Source organism: Leptodactylus fuscus, chromosome 3, assembly GCF_031893055.1.
Source record: "Leptodactylus fuscus isolate aLepFus1 chromosome 3, aLepFus1.hap2, whole genome shotgun sequence".
Classification (NCBI taxonomy): Eukaryota; Metazoa; Chordata; class Amphibia; order Anura; family Leptodactylidae; genus Leptodactylus; species Leptodactylus fuscus.
The window spans coordinates 65,255,770-65,271,483 of record NC_134267.1 but is presented as its reverse complement, the minus strand read 5'-3'; the positions used below and the strand labels follow the sequence as shown (position 1 = coordinate 65,271,483).

Sequence of the window (15,714 nt, the reverse complement as noted above, 5' to 3'; positions counted from 1 at the left end):
AAGTCTATATTGTTGTCTTGTTGATATACCTGCTGAAGTAACCATTGAAAGAATTGTGTTTTAAAAGACATATCCATCTTTATACAGTGAAGGAAATAATTATTTGATCCCTTGCTGATTTTGTAAGTTTGCCACTGACAAAGACATGAACAGTCAAAATTAACCTACCCTTAAAATGATAAACACTGAGAGAACATCAAAAATAAAATCCAGAAAATCATTGTATAAATGTTATAAATTTATTTGCATTTTGCAGAGAGAAATAAGCATTTGATCCCTCTGGCAAATAAGACTTACTACTTAAAGCAGTCAGACTTTTTCTGTAGTTGATGATGAGGTTTGCGCACTTATCAGAAGAAATTTTGGTCCACTTCTCTTTCCAGATCGTCTCTGAATCATTAAAGAGGTCCCATAACAAGGATTCTATCTATACTGCTAGTTTATGAAGGATTTAAGACTTTTCCTAAATACATTGCTTTATCAAAACTGCTTTGTTTGGCTGCTATCTTAATTTATTCACTTCATTGTTTACACTGCGTTTCTATGGCCACTGGGCTTATCTGCTCATTTCCCAAGTGAAGTAGCTCCCTGCTCTCAGGGGGGAGGGAGGGGCTGAGTGCTGGGAGCAGCTTTTGACAGTTTATGTCTAACAAGTAACGGCGCTTCTCAGATAGGGGAGGGGGGAGGTGAGAGCTCCGGGAATTCTGAACTCCGCTCTTCCACTTATCAGCCGGTTTAATTTAATTTGGCTGATAAGGGCTGAGATAAGGAGTCCGTTACCTCTGTATGTAAGGCAAGCTGACTCAAATCCAGCTCTGCTACATCAGCTTCTACATCAGCTTCATATTGTGGTAATGCATGTACAACCAATCCCTCATTACTGACTGCAAACATAGCAGATAGCAGAGCAAGTGAAACCCCGCCCACCAATGTGCAAGAAAACCAGGAAGTGAAGAGAGCACAGAGCCTGCAGGTTGGTGAACAAGAGTTATGGGAATACCCCTTTAAGATTTTGAGACTGTTGCTTGGCAACTTGGAGCTTCAGCTCCCTCCATAAGTTTTCTATGGGATTAAGGTCTGGACACTGGCTAGGCCACTCCATGACCTTAATGTGCTTCTTTTTGAGCCACTCCTTTGTTGCCTTGGCTGTATGTTTTGGGTCATTGTCCTGCTGGAAGACCCAGACATGATCTATTTTTAATGTCCTGGAAGAAGGATGTCACTCAGAATTTTACAGTACATGGCTCCATCTATTCTCCCATTGATACGGTGAAGTAATCCTGTGCCCTTAGCAGAGAAACAAACCCAAAACATAATGTTTCCACCTCCATGCTTGGCAGTGGAGACGGTGTTCTTTGGGTCATAAGTTGATCTCTGTGGCATTAACTCAACATGTCGTGTTTGAAGGAAGAGAGATGCTAGCTATGACCCAAAGAAACATTAGAAACTGTCAATGTGCATTTCTCTAAATCTTTGACGGATGTGCACAACAGACATTGAATAGCATTAATGTGAACTCACCCTAACTGTATCTCACTCAGAAACATACAGAGAGTATATATATATATATATATATATATATATATATATATATATATATATATACATACAGTGGGGCAAAAAAGTATTTAGTCAGTCACCAATAGTGCAAGTTCCACCACTTAAAAAGATGAGAGGCGTCAGTAATTTACATCATAGGTAGACCTCAACTATGAGAGACAAAATGAGAAAACAAATCCAGAAAATCACATTGTCTGATTTTGTAAGAATTTATTTGCAAATTATGGTGGAAAATAAGTATTTGGTCAGTAACAAAATTTCATCTCAATACTTTGTTATATATCCTTTGTTGGCAATGACAGAGGTCAAACGTTTTATGTAAGTCTTCACAAGGTTGGCACACACTGTTGTTGGTATGTTGGCCCATTCCTCCATGCAGATCTCCTCTAGAGCAGTGATGTTTTGGGGCTGTCGCTTGGCAACACGGACTTTCAACTCCCTCCAAAGGTTTTCTATAGGGTTGAGATCTGGAGACTGGCTAGGCCACTCCAGGACCTTGAAATGCTTCTTACAAAGCCACTCCTTCGTTGCCCTGGCGGTGTGCTTTGGATCATTGTCATGTTGAAAGACCCAGCCACGTTTCATCTTCAATGCCCTTGCTGATGGAAGGAGGTTTGCACTCAAAATCTCACGATACATGGCCCCATTCATTCTTTCATGTACCCGGATCAGTCGTCCTGGCCCTTTTGCAGAGAAACAGCCCCAAAGCATGATGTTTCCACCCCCATGCTTTACAGTAGGTATGGTGTTTGATGGATGCAACTCAGTATTCTTTTTCCTCCAAACACGTAAAGTGGTGTTTCTACCAAACAGTTCCAGTTTGGTTTCATCAGACCATAGGACATTCTCCCAATACTCTTCTGGATCATCCAAATGCTCTCTAGCAAACTTCAGATGGGCCCGGACATGTACTGGCTTAAGCAGTGGGACACGTCTGGCACTGCATGATCTGAGTCCCTGGCGGCATAGTGTGTTACTGATGGTAGGCTTTGTTACATTGGTCCCAGCTCTCTGCAGTTCATTCACTAGGTCCCCCCGCGTTGTTCTGGGATTTTTGCTCACCATTCTTGTGATCATTTTGACCCCACGGGGTGAGATTTTGCGTGGAGCCCCAGAGCGAGGGAGATTATCAGTGGTCTTGTATGTCTTCCATTTTCTAATTATTGCTCCCACAGTTGATTTCTTCAATCCAAGCTGGTTGCCTATTGCAGATTCAGTCTTCCCAGCCTGGTGCAGGGCTACAATTTTGTTTCTGGTGTCCTTTGACAGCTCTTTGGTCTTCACCATAGTGGAGTTTGGAGTCTGACTGTTTGAGGGTGTGCACAGGTGTCTTTTTATAGTAATAACAAGTTTAAACAGGTGCCATTACTACAGGTAATGAGTGGAGGAAAGAGGAGACTCTTAAAGAAGAAGTTACAGGTCTGTGAGAGCCAGAAATCTTGATTGCTTGTAGGTGACCAAATACTTATTTTCCACCATAATTTGCAAATAAATTCTTACAAAATCAGACAATGTGATTTTCTGGATTTGTTTTCTCATTTTGTCTCTCATAGTTGAGGTCTACCTATGATGTAAATTACAGACGCCTCTCATCTTTTTAAGTGGTGGAACTTGCACTATTGGTGACTGACTAAATACTTTTTTGCCCCACTGTATATATATATATATATATATATATATATATATATATATATATATATATATATATATATACTGTATATATATATATATATATGCCTTTGTTCTCTGCCATCCTGTTCACCATCCCATAGACCTGTATAGAGATGAGCCATGTTAGCCATGTGACCTGTAGTCTGACTGCTGAGAGATATAGCAGGGATTTTCACAGGTTTGCTAACTTCAGCAGACAGAAGGTAGCAGGAAAACAACTTAATAGAAATAAGGGAAATAGCAGAAATTCTCTCTGCTAAGATATATTACAAAGTTTCTTTCAATCACCTGCAGTATTCATTTATGTTGAAATGATAATGCCTATTTAATCATTGATAAATTTGCATGTATTAAATCAGTACTATGTTGAGTTATTGCTAATTTACTAAAACTTTGATTGGCTTCTAGGTCTAAAAGGATACAGGATACTTTCAGTAAAGTGGTTTTCCCACCAAAGCTAATTGTAGATATCATGCTGATCAGTGGGAGTCCGATTGATCAGACCTCCATTGATCATGACTTTTCATTCTGAATAGAGCGGCTTTTTGGCAGAGCATGCGCCGCTCCATTCATTTCAATGAGAGTACTGGAGTCATCAGAAGTACAATTCCCAGTTATTTTAATAGGTTCAATGGTATATGTCAGGTGAAGGAGAAACAGACCATTACTAACAATCCTTGCTATGGGACTTCTCAGCAAGATGATGTGTGCATATCCCTGTTAGGTAATGTGTAGAATTAAGTCTGCTTCAGGTCATAAATAGAGATGAGCGAACAGTGTTCTATCGAACACATGTTCGATCGGATATCAGGGTGTTCGCCATGTTCGAATCGAATCGAACACCGCGTGGTAAAGTGCGCCAAAATTCGATTCCCCTCCCACCTTCCCTGGCGCCTTTTTTGCACCAATAACAGCGCAGGGGAGGTGGGACAGGAACTACGACACCGGGGGCATTGAAAAAAATTGGAAAAAGTCATTGGCTGCCGAAATCAGGTGACCTCCATTTTAGACGAATAGTGGATTTCAAATCCGGGTCATATGAGAATGTGAACTTTGTGACTATGAGACAGGGATAGCTGTACAGGCAGGGATAGCTAGGGATAACCTTTATTTAGGGGGGAATGTTATTAAAAATAACTTTTTGGGGCTCTATCGGGTGTGTAATTGTGATTTTTGTGAGATAAACTTTTTCCCATAGGGATGCATTGGCCAGCGCTGATTGGCCGAATTCCGTACTCTGGCCAATCAGTGCTGGCCAATGCATTCTATTAGCTTGATGAAGCAGAGTGTGCACAAGGGTTCAAGCGCACCCTCGGCTCTGATGTAGCAGAGCCGAGGCTGCACAAGGGTTCAAGCGCACCCTCGGCTCTGATGTAGGAGAGCCGAGGGTGCACTTGAACCCTTGTGCACCCTCAGCTCTGCTACATCAGAGCCGAGGGTGCGCTTGAACCCTTGTGCACACTCTGCTTCATCAAGCTAATAGAATGCATTGGCCAGCGCTGATTGGCCAATGCATTCTATTAGCCCGATGAAGTAGAGCTGAATGTGTGTGCTAAGCACACACATTCAGCTCTACTTCATCGGGCTAATAGAATGCATTGGCCAGCGCTGATTGGCCGAATTCCGTACTCTGGCCAATCAGCACTGGCTAATGCATTGTATTGGCATGATGAAGCAGTGCTGAATGTGTGTGCTTAGCACACACATTCAGCTCTACTTCATCGGGCTAATAGAATGCATTGGCCAGCGCTGATTGGCCGAATTCCGTACTCTGGCCAATCAGTACTGGCTAATGCATTGTATTGGCGTGATGAAGCAGTGCTGAATGTGTGTGCTTAGCACACACATTCAGCTCTACTTCATCGGGCTAATAGAATGCATTGGCCAGCGCTGATTGGCCGAATTCCGTACTCTGGCCAATCAGCGCTGGCTCTGCTGGAGGAGGCGGAGTCTAAGATCGCTCCACACCAGTCTCCATTCAGGTCCGACCTTAGACTCCGCCTCCTCCAGCAGAGCCAGCGCTGATTGGCCGAATTCCGTACTCTGGCCAATCAGCACTGGCTAATGCATTGTATTGGCGTGATGAAGCAGTGCTGAATGTGTGTGCTTAGCACACACATTCAGCTCTACTTCATCGGGCTAATAGAATGCATTGGCCAGCGCTGATTGGCCAGAGTACGGAATTCGGCCAATCAGCGCTGGCTCTGCTGGAGGAGGCGGAGTCTAAGGTCGGACCTGAATGGAGACTGGTGTGGAGCGATCTTAGACTCCGCCTCCTCCAGCAGAGCCAGCGCTGATTGGTCGAGTTCCGTACTCTGGCCAATCAGCACTGGCCAATGCATTTCTATGGGGAAAAGTTAGCTTGCGAAAATCGCAAACTGACAGGGATTTCCATGAAATAAAGTGACTTTTATGCCCCCAGACATGCTTCCCCTGCTGTCCCAGTGTCATTCCAGGGTGTTGGTATCATTTCCTGGGGTGTCATAGTGGACTTGGTGACCCTCCAGACACGAATTTGGGTTTCCCCCTTAACGAGTTTATGTTCCCCATAGACTATAATGGGGTTCGAAACCCATTCGAACACTCGAACAGTGAGCGGCTGTTCGAATCGAATTTCGAACCTCGAACATTTTAGTGTTCGCTCATCTCTAGTCATAAATGATGAGGTAAAGGATGAAGAAGCTTAAAGGGTTGTCCAGGATAACCATTTTTTTTTATATGAGGCCTGGGAAGGTGCAAAAAAAAATCTCCTGTCCCCGATGCTGCAATGTCACTCACTGTTGTCTGGTCCTGCATCTCCTATGTCTTGTTTTGGCGGAAGTCACCGCTGCCTGTGACCACTGAGGCCAAGCAGCGGCTTAAGGAAAGGACATGGGATGTCACAGGTGACATTGGTGAGTGACATTTTCTTTACTTTGGCAAAAAATTGTAAAGGGAAACAGGGCACTCACCAACCAAAAGTAAACTTTTCAAGCTTTAATTCGTCATAATTAAAAAATGGCACTTAGACAGCATACACAATCGGATATGGATTAAATGGAATGCAGAGACAATGAAGCAACGACCGTTTCGTGCTAGACGCACTTCATCAGGCTTCATCAGGCTTGCTTCATTGTCTCTGCATTCCATTTAATCCATCTCCGATTGTGTATGCTGTCTAAGTGCCATTTTTTAATGATGACGAATTAAAGCTTGAAAATTTTACTTTTGGTTGGTGAGTGCCCTGTTTCCCTTTACAATTTTTTGCCCAAGACTTTTTTTATATATCCTTTGAACAGTGAGCACCACCTATATACCACATCACTTTGCCTGCTATTCATACCTTGTTGCCGTATACACATTGAGGTGTTGTATTTTAACACAGAACGGTGCCACTACCTTCATATATCTTTTTAGTTTATTTTCTTTACTTTGGCTTCTGAGGCCCCTGATTGGCCACAGTGGTCATGTGCAGTGGGGACTTCCACTAAAACAGGACACCCGAGCAGCAGGATTGGGGTGGGGAGACATCAGGGCACAGGGGACAGGCGAGTATGTTTTTTTTTTTTGTTTTGTTTTTTTACCTTCTATGGTCGTATATAAAAAAAACAAAACTGGTTATCCTAGACAACCCCTTTAATACTAGAAAGTCAGCAGGGCCTGATGGCATTAGTCCAAAAGTTTTAAAATTATATTGTAATGAATTAGGGGTGATAGCAGCTCTTTGTAAATATAGTTTAAAGTCACAGCCGGTGCCTAAAGTTTGGAAGATATCATGCTTGACTTCTGTGCTGAAAGTCCATATAGAGATGGTGTTCAGTGATTATTGGCCATTCACATCTTATATAATGAAGATGTTGGAAAGAATTATTCTTTCTCATTTGAAGCCTTTGGTTCATGATCAACAGGATCCCCTTCAATTTGCACATCAGATGGTTATTGGTGTGGAAGACGCAGCAATCTGTTTCTTACAGAAAGTATATTCTTATTTGGACCAGAGTAGTAATGTGGTTAGGGTATTTTTTTTTTTTTTTTTTTAGTGCATGTAACACTATACACCCATCATTGTTGTGGGATAAGCTAATAAGAATGAATGTGGCCTTACCAATGGTAAATTGGGTTTTAAGATAAGATAATCCTTTAATAGTCCCACATTGGGGAAATTTCAGCATGTTACAGCAGCATAGTAATACAGATACAGGATAATACACAGTAATATAATAAAGACGTAGACACACATATGCTGAGAAGAGAAGATATACTAGGAGTCCATAGCAGCTAAGGAACGGAGAAAGAAGGAAGACTTCATGGTCATCGTCATAATCATTAGTTCTCTGTGCGGGGTGATCTTCGCTTGGTCTGATGTAGATTATACAGCCTGGTCGCGGTTGGAAGGAAGGACCTGCGATAGCGCTCCTTCTCACACTTGGGGTGAAGCAGACGGTCACTTACAGTGCTGCCAAGTCCCATCAAGGTCCCATACATGGGGTGGGATTTGTTCTCCCGCATGGAGGTCACCACGGACAGTATTCTTCTGTCACCCACCACCTGTACTGGGTTCAAGGGGCTCCCCAGGACAGCATCCCAGAATAGGTCTTTATATTTATGTGACTTTGTGTACTATTGGCTACAGTATGACTTGTATCATGATATGTAGAATTTTGTTCAGTGTTTTCTTTTGAGAACTTTTTCACAATTTTTATTTTTTTTTGCAGTCTTAATGCACATGTGCAATTATATGTGATTTAGTAATTAGGTGGGCTAAAGGAACTGAAAAGAAGATATAATATTGTCCACAAATTGAAATACAGTATAAGTCTGACCACTTATCTTTAGGCTAGGGCTACATGGCAATATATAGTTGCATGAGATAATAATATCAGTGTATTGCAACAATGCCCAACCTACAGCCCACAGGCCATAATCTTGGTGCTGTGCAGCCCCTCGAAACGTCTGCCCACAGTGCATGTTAATCGGCATGTTAATTTAAAAAAAAAAAAAACAGAGGGAAGAAAAAGTATCTATCCCTATGTTAGAGCATCTCTCATCGATGGGTTTCATTCTGTGGTATTCTAATATTCATGTTCATTTTCATCTTGGGTTTGAGAACGAGTGATGTCTCATTCCAGAGGGGATTAGTGGACTTCTGGCTTACAAGTGGACTGAGTGAACAAAGCAAGGGGGAGTGACAGGGCATGTCGTTATCCGATGCTCTGCTTGGTAGCTTCTGATGTGTATGAATCATTCAAGGCACCTTATCTGCATTTTTGGCAGTTTCCTTTTGGTAGCAACGCGAGTGGTACCGTGTGGTTCAACATTTGTGCGCTAGTGAAATGGGAGAACCGAAGCATCTAAACGTTGGCTCTGAGTGCAGAAACTACCAAGAAAAGTGGACAGATCTTTACTTTTTGTGCAACATGTGGCTGTTTTTAAGGAACACAACATTAAGAACAAGAACAAGGATGGCGACATCCTTGGTTCGTGCCTCGAAGAAAAGATTGCTAAGTTATACAAGAAATTGGCTTCACAAGAATATTTACCAAGAAGAGACAAGAAAATGAGGCAAGCTACCGACTTGCTCACATATTGAGCAGAGAAGTGAATGCGTAAAAATGCAAATGCATAAAAAAGTGCTTGCTAGCAGTGGTGGAGGAAATGTGTCCTGAAAAGAAGAATGTAGTTGTAGCTGTCAGCCTTTCTCCCATGACAATTACAAGGCGATAGGAAGATATGGGGAAAAATCTCCTCCACTGAATCGCCCATTGTGGTTGTGGGATTTAGTGATTTTATGCGACGTTATGTCACATCGGAATGAACTCAACACCAAACTACAAGGGAGAGACAAGTTGATTTCGCATGTGTATCCGGACATGACAGCCTTCCAAGCGAAATTGGAACTCTTCATTCAGTAGACGGGAAGGGTGCAGCTTTTCCACTTCCCAATGTGTACAGCTCTACGAAGGATCAGCAGCTAAATATGTCTTTCCCCAAAGCAAGAATGATTCAACTTCTGGGGCTCTTGAAGAGTAATTTCAATGAAAGATTTATGGATTTTCATGATTTGAAGAATGAAATACATCTTTTTGAAAATCCATTTTCAGCCGATATGTCAAGTGCCTCGGCAGACCTGCAACTGGAACTGATTGACTTGCAAAGTCAGACATCCCTGCTTGACAAATTTGGAGTGATGCAGATAATTGATTTCTATGCCGTGTTGCCTGCAGAAACTTTTTCAAATCTCTAAAAACAATTGTTAAAGATGATCACAATGTTTACAAGCACTTATGTATGTGAACAGATGTTTTCAGTGATGGAACAGGCAAAACCTGTCTAAAATAATCGCCTCACGGACGAACATCTCAATTCAGTACTCAGTACGTGGTGTCTATACGATGCAGCTGGACATTCAGAAGTTGGTTTCGGGAAAACATTTTCATACATCCCACTAATTACTACAGAATTAACGGTAAGTACAACGCGTTTCTGATAAAAATGGTATGTGCTCTATTTTTTGTTCCTTTTCATATTTTTGCGGTGAAGTGATCCGTATATGGCTCCCAGGCCGAAAAAGGTTGGGCATCACAGGTGTATTGTGTTGCAAATAGAGAAAGAACATGGTCACTCTGTGACCAGCAAGTTGACTTGATACAATAGTTACCCCGTGTACCCTGCTGGATTTCTGCTTGACTGCTTTATGTAGTGTTATCAGAAAATGGCTGCGTTACCTTTCTGATGCTAATATTGCACAGCCACAAGATGCCTTGTAGTTAAAACTGAGAAATATTAAAATAGAAAAATATGTACAGGAAATACATTTACACAAGCGCTTCTAGTTCTGCCCTTCTTTTTTTCCGCTGGTACAAGGAGACACCTTATTTTGAGATATTATGCTAGCAAGTTTGAAAACTGTACTAAAGGCAAAGCGGTAAATGGTTGCACATTAAAAGTTGAAAAGAACCGCATATTTTTCTTTTTGTAAATTGAACTGGCAGCCTGATAACATTTCTGCTATGAAGCATGTGTACCCAGCACAGCTTTTTTTTTTTTCAAACACACCTACGCGTCAGGAAGTCTATCCCCAGTATGTGGGTGGCGGGGGCCTACAAGGAGATATCTTATCGAGCAAGGTGATTCTGGGGATACCAAGTGAATACCAAGGTGGTTTTCTCACATGAAAGCTGACAAATAAGAAATGGAACAAAAATACATTATCTGAGAAGAATCAGTCATATGCAAGTTTACAAGAAGTGAATTCAGTCATAGTAGGATGTGCATATTTATGTTGGTGCCTTCTACTACAGATCATCATGTGCTTATAGCTAAATGTATGACAGTAAGAAGCTGATATTAGTTGGGCTTGTGTGTCATGACTTCTTCAAAGGGAAAGGAAAATAAAACTTTCACCTGGGTAAAAAAAATATAGCAGTTTTTGGTAAATGACACATTTTGTGGTCACGACTGTCTATATACCTGCTGGTTTATATTGCGTGCCTACATTTCTGGTTTCTGGGATATTATGCTATTGAGTAGAGGCGTCTTAAGTTCCCTGCATGCAGCTACTTCCTGTGATATTGTTTCACTGAACAACATTACCCAGCATGTCTAGATGACAGATTGTTTGCCGGACAGCTATCATCAGTGTCTTATATATTATTTAGTGTGTGTGTGTTGTCAGTGCTCACATGCATTAATTATATACTGTGTATTTTTAACTCTTTCTGCATTGACATACTTGGTTGCAACTTGTGGTTCTGCAGCTTTAGCTCCCGAAATGTGTTCCCCAACCAGTTTACAAGGAGCATGTGTACCACCCTGCACATAGCTCCCGATGTGTAATGTGCTTGTGATTCCTTTCATGGGAGGGCATCTTTAAATTTTAACACCAGAGTCAGAACTACGTTATACTGGCACATCACACTACGCAGTTTACACCACTGATACTTGGTACTTGTGTCAGAGTCATCTAGTGTACCATTTTCTTGGAAGTATAGCCTAAAGTATTAAACTAGACCAGTACACTATCACAGTCACAATTTTAATACTGAGTATGACCCATCACCAGCTCCTATCTCTCATCATGGTTTGCATGCTATTGATGGACTGTATTGCTATTCTTATATTTTTTTAAGAACTTGGTAGAGGTCTTTATTCTACTGCATTGTTCTTATTATTTACATTTAGGTATTCAGGTTAAATCCTGGGTATTATGAGCATTTTCAGTAAAGCGATGCCATCTATGACAGTGATGTCTTTCTTTGTTATGGGGATAACGTCGATCCTTAGGGAAAGACCACCTTCTCAGGTGTGTGGAGACTTATACAGCCATAGTTGCTCCAATGCAAGGGAACATGGGAAAAATATGCAAATCTGTCTCCCAAGGTTATAACCAAATCAATTTCTCAGCTATGGACGGCACCGTTTCTATCTAGTTGGACTTCATCAGCGCAGCCTAGAGAGAATTGATTTCGTTTAAGTGAGAGGCTGAGAGACCAGATTATGGGGATAACGTCTATCCTTAGAGAGAGACCACCTTCTCAGGTGTGTGGAGACTTATACAGCCATAGTTGCTCCACTGCAAGGGAACATGAGAAGACAGATTTGCATATTCTTCCCATGTCTTTCTTTGTTGTCATAGATGCCTGTGCAACTTTGTTGCATTATCTTTCTGCATTCTTGAGACTATTTTTAAGACTTTTGATACAAAGTATTGTGTTCCTTGATTATAATTTATCATTGGAGGGGCACATTATACTAATTATAAAATGTTATAATTATTTCTTTTCTGAAGTTTAGTACCATGTGTATTGCTATTCTTTTATAGGCTGGACTTGTGATCTCATACAACCTTTTTAACTATGTTACTATTTTACTAATCTGTAGAGACTCAACTTAAAACCTTACCTGTACCTGGATTTACCCACTTCTACAATCACTGCAGACGAAGTCGCGGGTACCAGCTAGTAATACATCTTTCTTAAACATCAATTGTATTAAAAACTTTCAAATATCTGGAGGGAAAAAAGGGGAACTCAGAAAATGTATCTTAGACAACTGCCAGTGATCAGATCACATGTAGCAGTAGTCTCACTACTACCCTAACTATATAACAGACAACTGTAGGGGTAGCTGGAGGGGTACTGGGAATAGCTAGACGGAGAATGTTAAACTGTGGGGGAACTGGAAAGGGGTTCATAAAACCATGGGTGCAGCTGGAAGGGAAACTTATACTGTAGGGGTAGCTGGAGGGGGGACATTAAACTATGGGGACATCTGGAGAGAAACATTAAACTGTGGAAGACTGGATGGGACACATTAAACTTTGGGTGCATCTGGAGAGGGACTTTATATTGTGCGGTCAATTAGAGGAGGGCATTATACTGATAGGGCCACTGAACACTGGGGGTGTATCCTGTTAGCGTGACTGTATATATGTTATATTCTGTGCGGGCACAAAGAGAAATGAATGGGAATGGGCGGAGTCAAAGTGGAAGAGGGTACATTCTGTCCCTCTTTCTGTCCTTTGAAACTTGGGAGGTATGCCCAATATGATAAGACCTGGTCTGTCTGCTTCAGCCAAAACCACCCATACACTAGAGACCCTATTTAGCTAGAGACCCTATTTAGCATATTGTCTACTAAAGTTATCCACCCTGGATGTTCAGGAAATATGGTGGGGCTAGAGAAAAAATTCAAATTGTGCCAGGGTTAGTGGAGCTGGACCTTTTTAAAGTGGTTGTCCATTTTCAGCAATTGAATGTTGTTGTCCGTATAATGAAAAGTTAGAAAATTTTATCCATTCTTTACGTCCACTGGTTATGCGACTGACACACAGGTACATGGTCATTACAAGACAAATGCACTGGTTACTGTAACAAGCAGTTCACCTGTGTGTTTATCACATGACCATGGGCTGAATATTTATCACTGGAAGTAAACAACGAATAACATCAAACAAAGATCTAGAAAATTGTGATAGAGGAATTGATGCAGAATCTATTTTGCAAAATTGCATAACTTTTTAGTGAACAAACAAGAACATTTACATTGCTAAAACTGGACCACCCATGTAACCCTGTATTCACATGAGCCGTGAAATGTAGTCCGTGTATTGGCCAATTTTATCGGCCTGAATGATATACTTTGAGAGCAACATACGGTACTCTATGCATTATAGTACGGAAGAGTATGTTGCTGGGAGGCAGACTCTGCAGCATAGATAACTGTGTTGCTAGGAGTTGCTCTCCCAGCATACTATACAAGCCGGTAAATTGGGCCTTCACACGGACCAAGTTTCATGGGCGAAACTCAGTCGTGTGAATACTGGGTAAGACGAAGGCCACATGAGATTGAAATGCAGCAAAGAAAAAAAAAAAAAAAAAAAATGCTGTGCTTTACTGTACTTGCAAATAGTTTTAGTTGGTGGAAGTGGTGAAAGCCCGCTTTAAGGTGTCTCCTACTTGTATTGCCCAGTCTAAGGTTCTATGCACATGAACGTAGATATTATCCACAATTGCGGATAAAAGTAGGGACCCATTCATTTCTATGGACCCATACAAACGACTGCAGTTTTTCCGGCTGTGTCTGCCGGGCTATGCACAAGAGCCTTAAATTATGAAGCATGTGCTATTTATCATTTTTGCCAGTATTTTTAATATTAAGACCAACTCTCTACATCACTCTTAGGCTATGGCCCCATGGGACATCACGCAGCAAAAAAAGAATTATAGGAAAAAACATGGCAGCAGCGCATTGCGGTTATTTCCGCAGAGCTTTAGACAAAAGGTTCACAGAGGTTTCCTCTGCAGACTTTCTGTTACAATTATACCTATGGGGAAACCGCCAGCAGATGCTTTTTTATAAGTGGGAAAATCACTTATGAAAAGGAAGCATTATTTATGACTGATGGGGTACAAAAACTGTAGCACAAAGGTGTTCATTTATATTGTGTATGGGTAAAATGGTTGTTGTTACTTTTTTGGTGACACAATTTTATTTGGATTACACTACTTTGTAGTGCATGACTATTATCCTTGTTTCACAATGTAGTGGTAATGGAGATAGTGACGATGTGAGGGTAGTGCACTATCTGGGCTTGGTATATTGTATATTATTGGTAAAAGTTACTTTTCTGCAGATGGCAGAAGCATACTAGTGTTCTAAAGATACCAGCTGATAACACAAGATGCAATATGGTTTGGGGGGTGAAAAGAATCTAACAGCTTTTCGTTAACCCCTTCCTGATATTTGTTAATGCTTCTAAAAGCAATAACTTTTTAATTTTTCCATTCATGGAGCCATATAAGAGCTTAATCTTTGCAACACAAATTGTACTTTATCATGTTACTATTTAATATTCCGTATGATGTACTGGAAGCTGGAAAAAATTCAGGGTCGAGTAGAATTATAGAAAATGCACATACAGCTGAGAACTGTCAGTGTAGGCCGCAGGACTGTGGCTTACACTAACAGAAGAGTGTGACTTCAGAATCAGCGGCGTATAAAGCCGTTCCATTCATTTCTATGGGAGCCGGCAACTGCTTTATACGCCGCTGATTCTGAACATGTTTTACGTTCAGAATAAGCTGGCGTTTACGTAGTGTGAATGAGCCCTTAGATTTATTTTTATTCCTTTTTTAAGGAATGCAATAAAAGTGATATCTTAATCTTTATGTCACACTAGCTGGTAGGCGCGACTTCGTATGCGGTGATTGTAGAAGTGGGTATATACAGGCATGGGTAAGGTTTTCGTACTGTGTATAAGGTATGGGATATGAAATGTAACTTGTATCTTGTTTTTGCTATAATTCAGAGAATACGTGAGACTTTTGTCTTGAAGTTAATTTGTATTTGAGCTGCTATACGGTGTTGTGAGAAACTTTACATAGTGACTTTGGGACAGAAGTATTTGAAGTTAACCCTTTCCCGCCGATGGCATTTTTTTGATTTTCGTTTTTCGTTTTTGACTCCCCTCCTTCTAAACCCCATAATTTTTTTTATTTCTCCGCTACCAGAGTCATATGAGGTCTTAATTTTTCCTGGGACAAATTTTTCTTCATGATGCCACCATTATTTATTCTATATAATCTACTGGGAAGCAGGGAAAAAATTCAGAATGGGGTGGATTTGAAGAAAAAATGCATTTCTGTGACATTCTTACGGGCTTTGGTTTTACGGCGTTCACTGTGCAACCAAAATGACATGTCCCCTGTATTCTGTGTTTCGTTATGATTCCGGGGATACCAAATTTATATGGTTTTACTTACATTTTGACCCCTTAAAAAAAATCCAAAACTGTGTTAAAACATTTTTTTTTTGAAAAGTCGCCATATTCTGACAGCCGTAACTTTTTTATACGTGCGTGTACGGGTATGTATAGGGCGTCTTTTTTTGCGGGACCGGGTGTACTTTGTAGTTCTTCCATTTTCGGGAAATGTTATTGCTTTGATCACTTTTTATTCAAATTTTTATCAGAATCAAAACAGTGAAAAAACGGCGGTTTGGCAC

The 15,714-nt window shown here is 41.0% G+C and overlaps 1 protein-coding gene across 1 annotated transcript in view; it reads left to right on the top strand.

Moving 5' to 3' along the window:
- The window catches only part of ACOXL (acyl-CoA oxidase like), a 298,517-nt gene that overhangs the window by 84,120 nt on the left and 198,683 nt on the right, over positions 1 to 15,714 (top strand). The gene's annotated exons all lie outside the window — the stretch shown is intronic.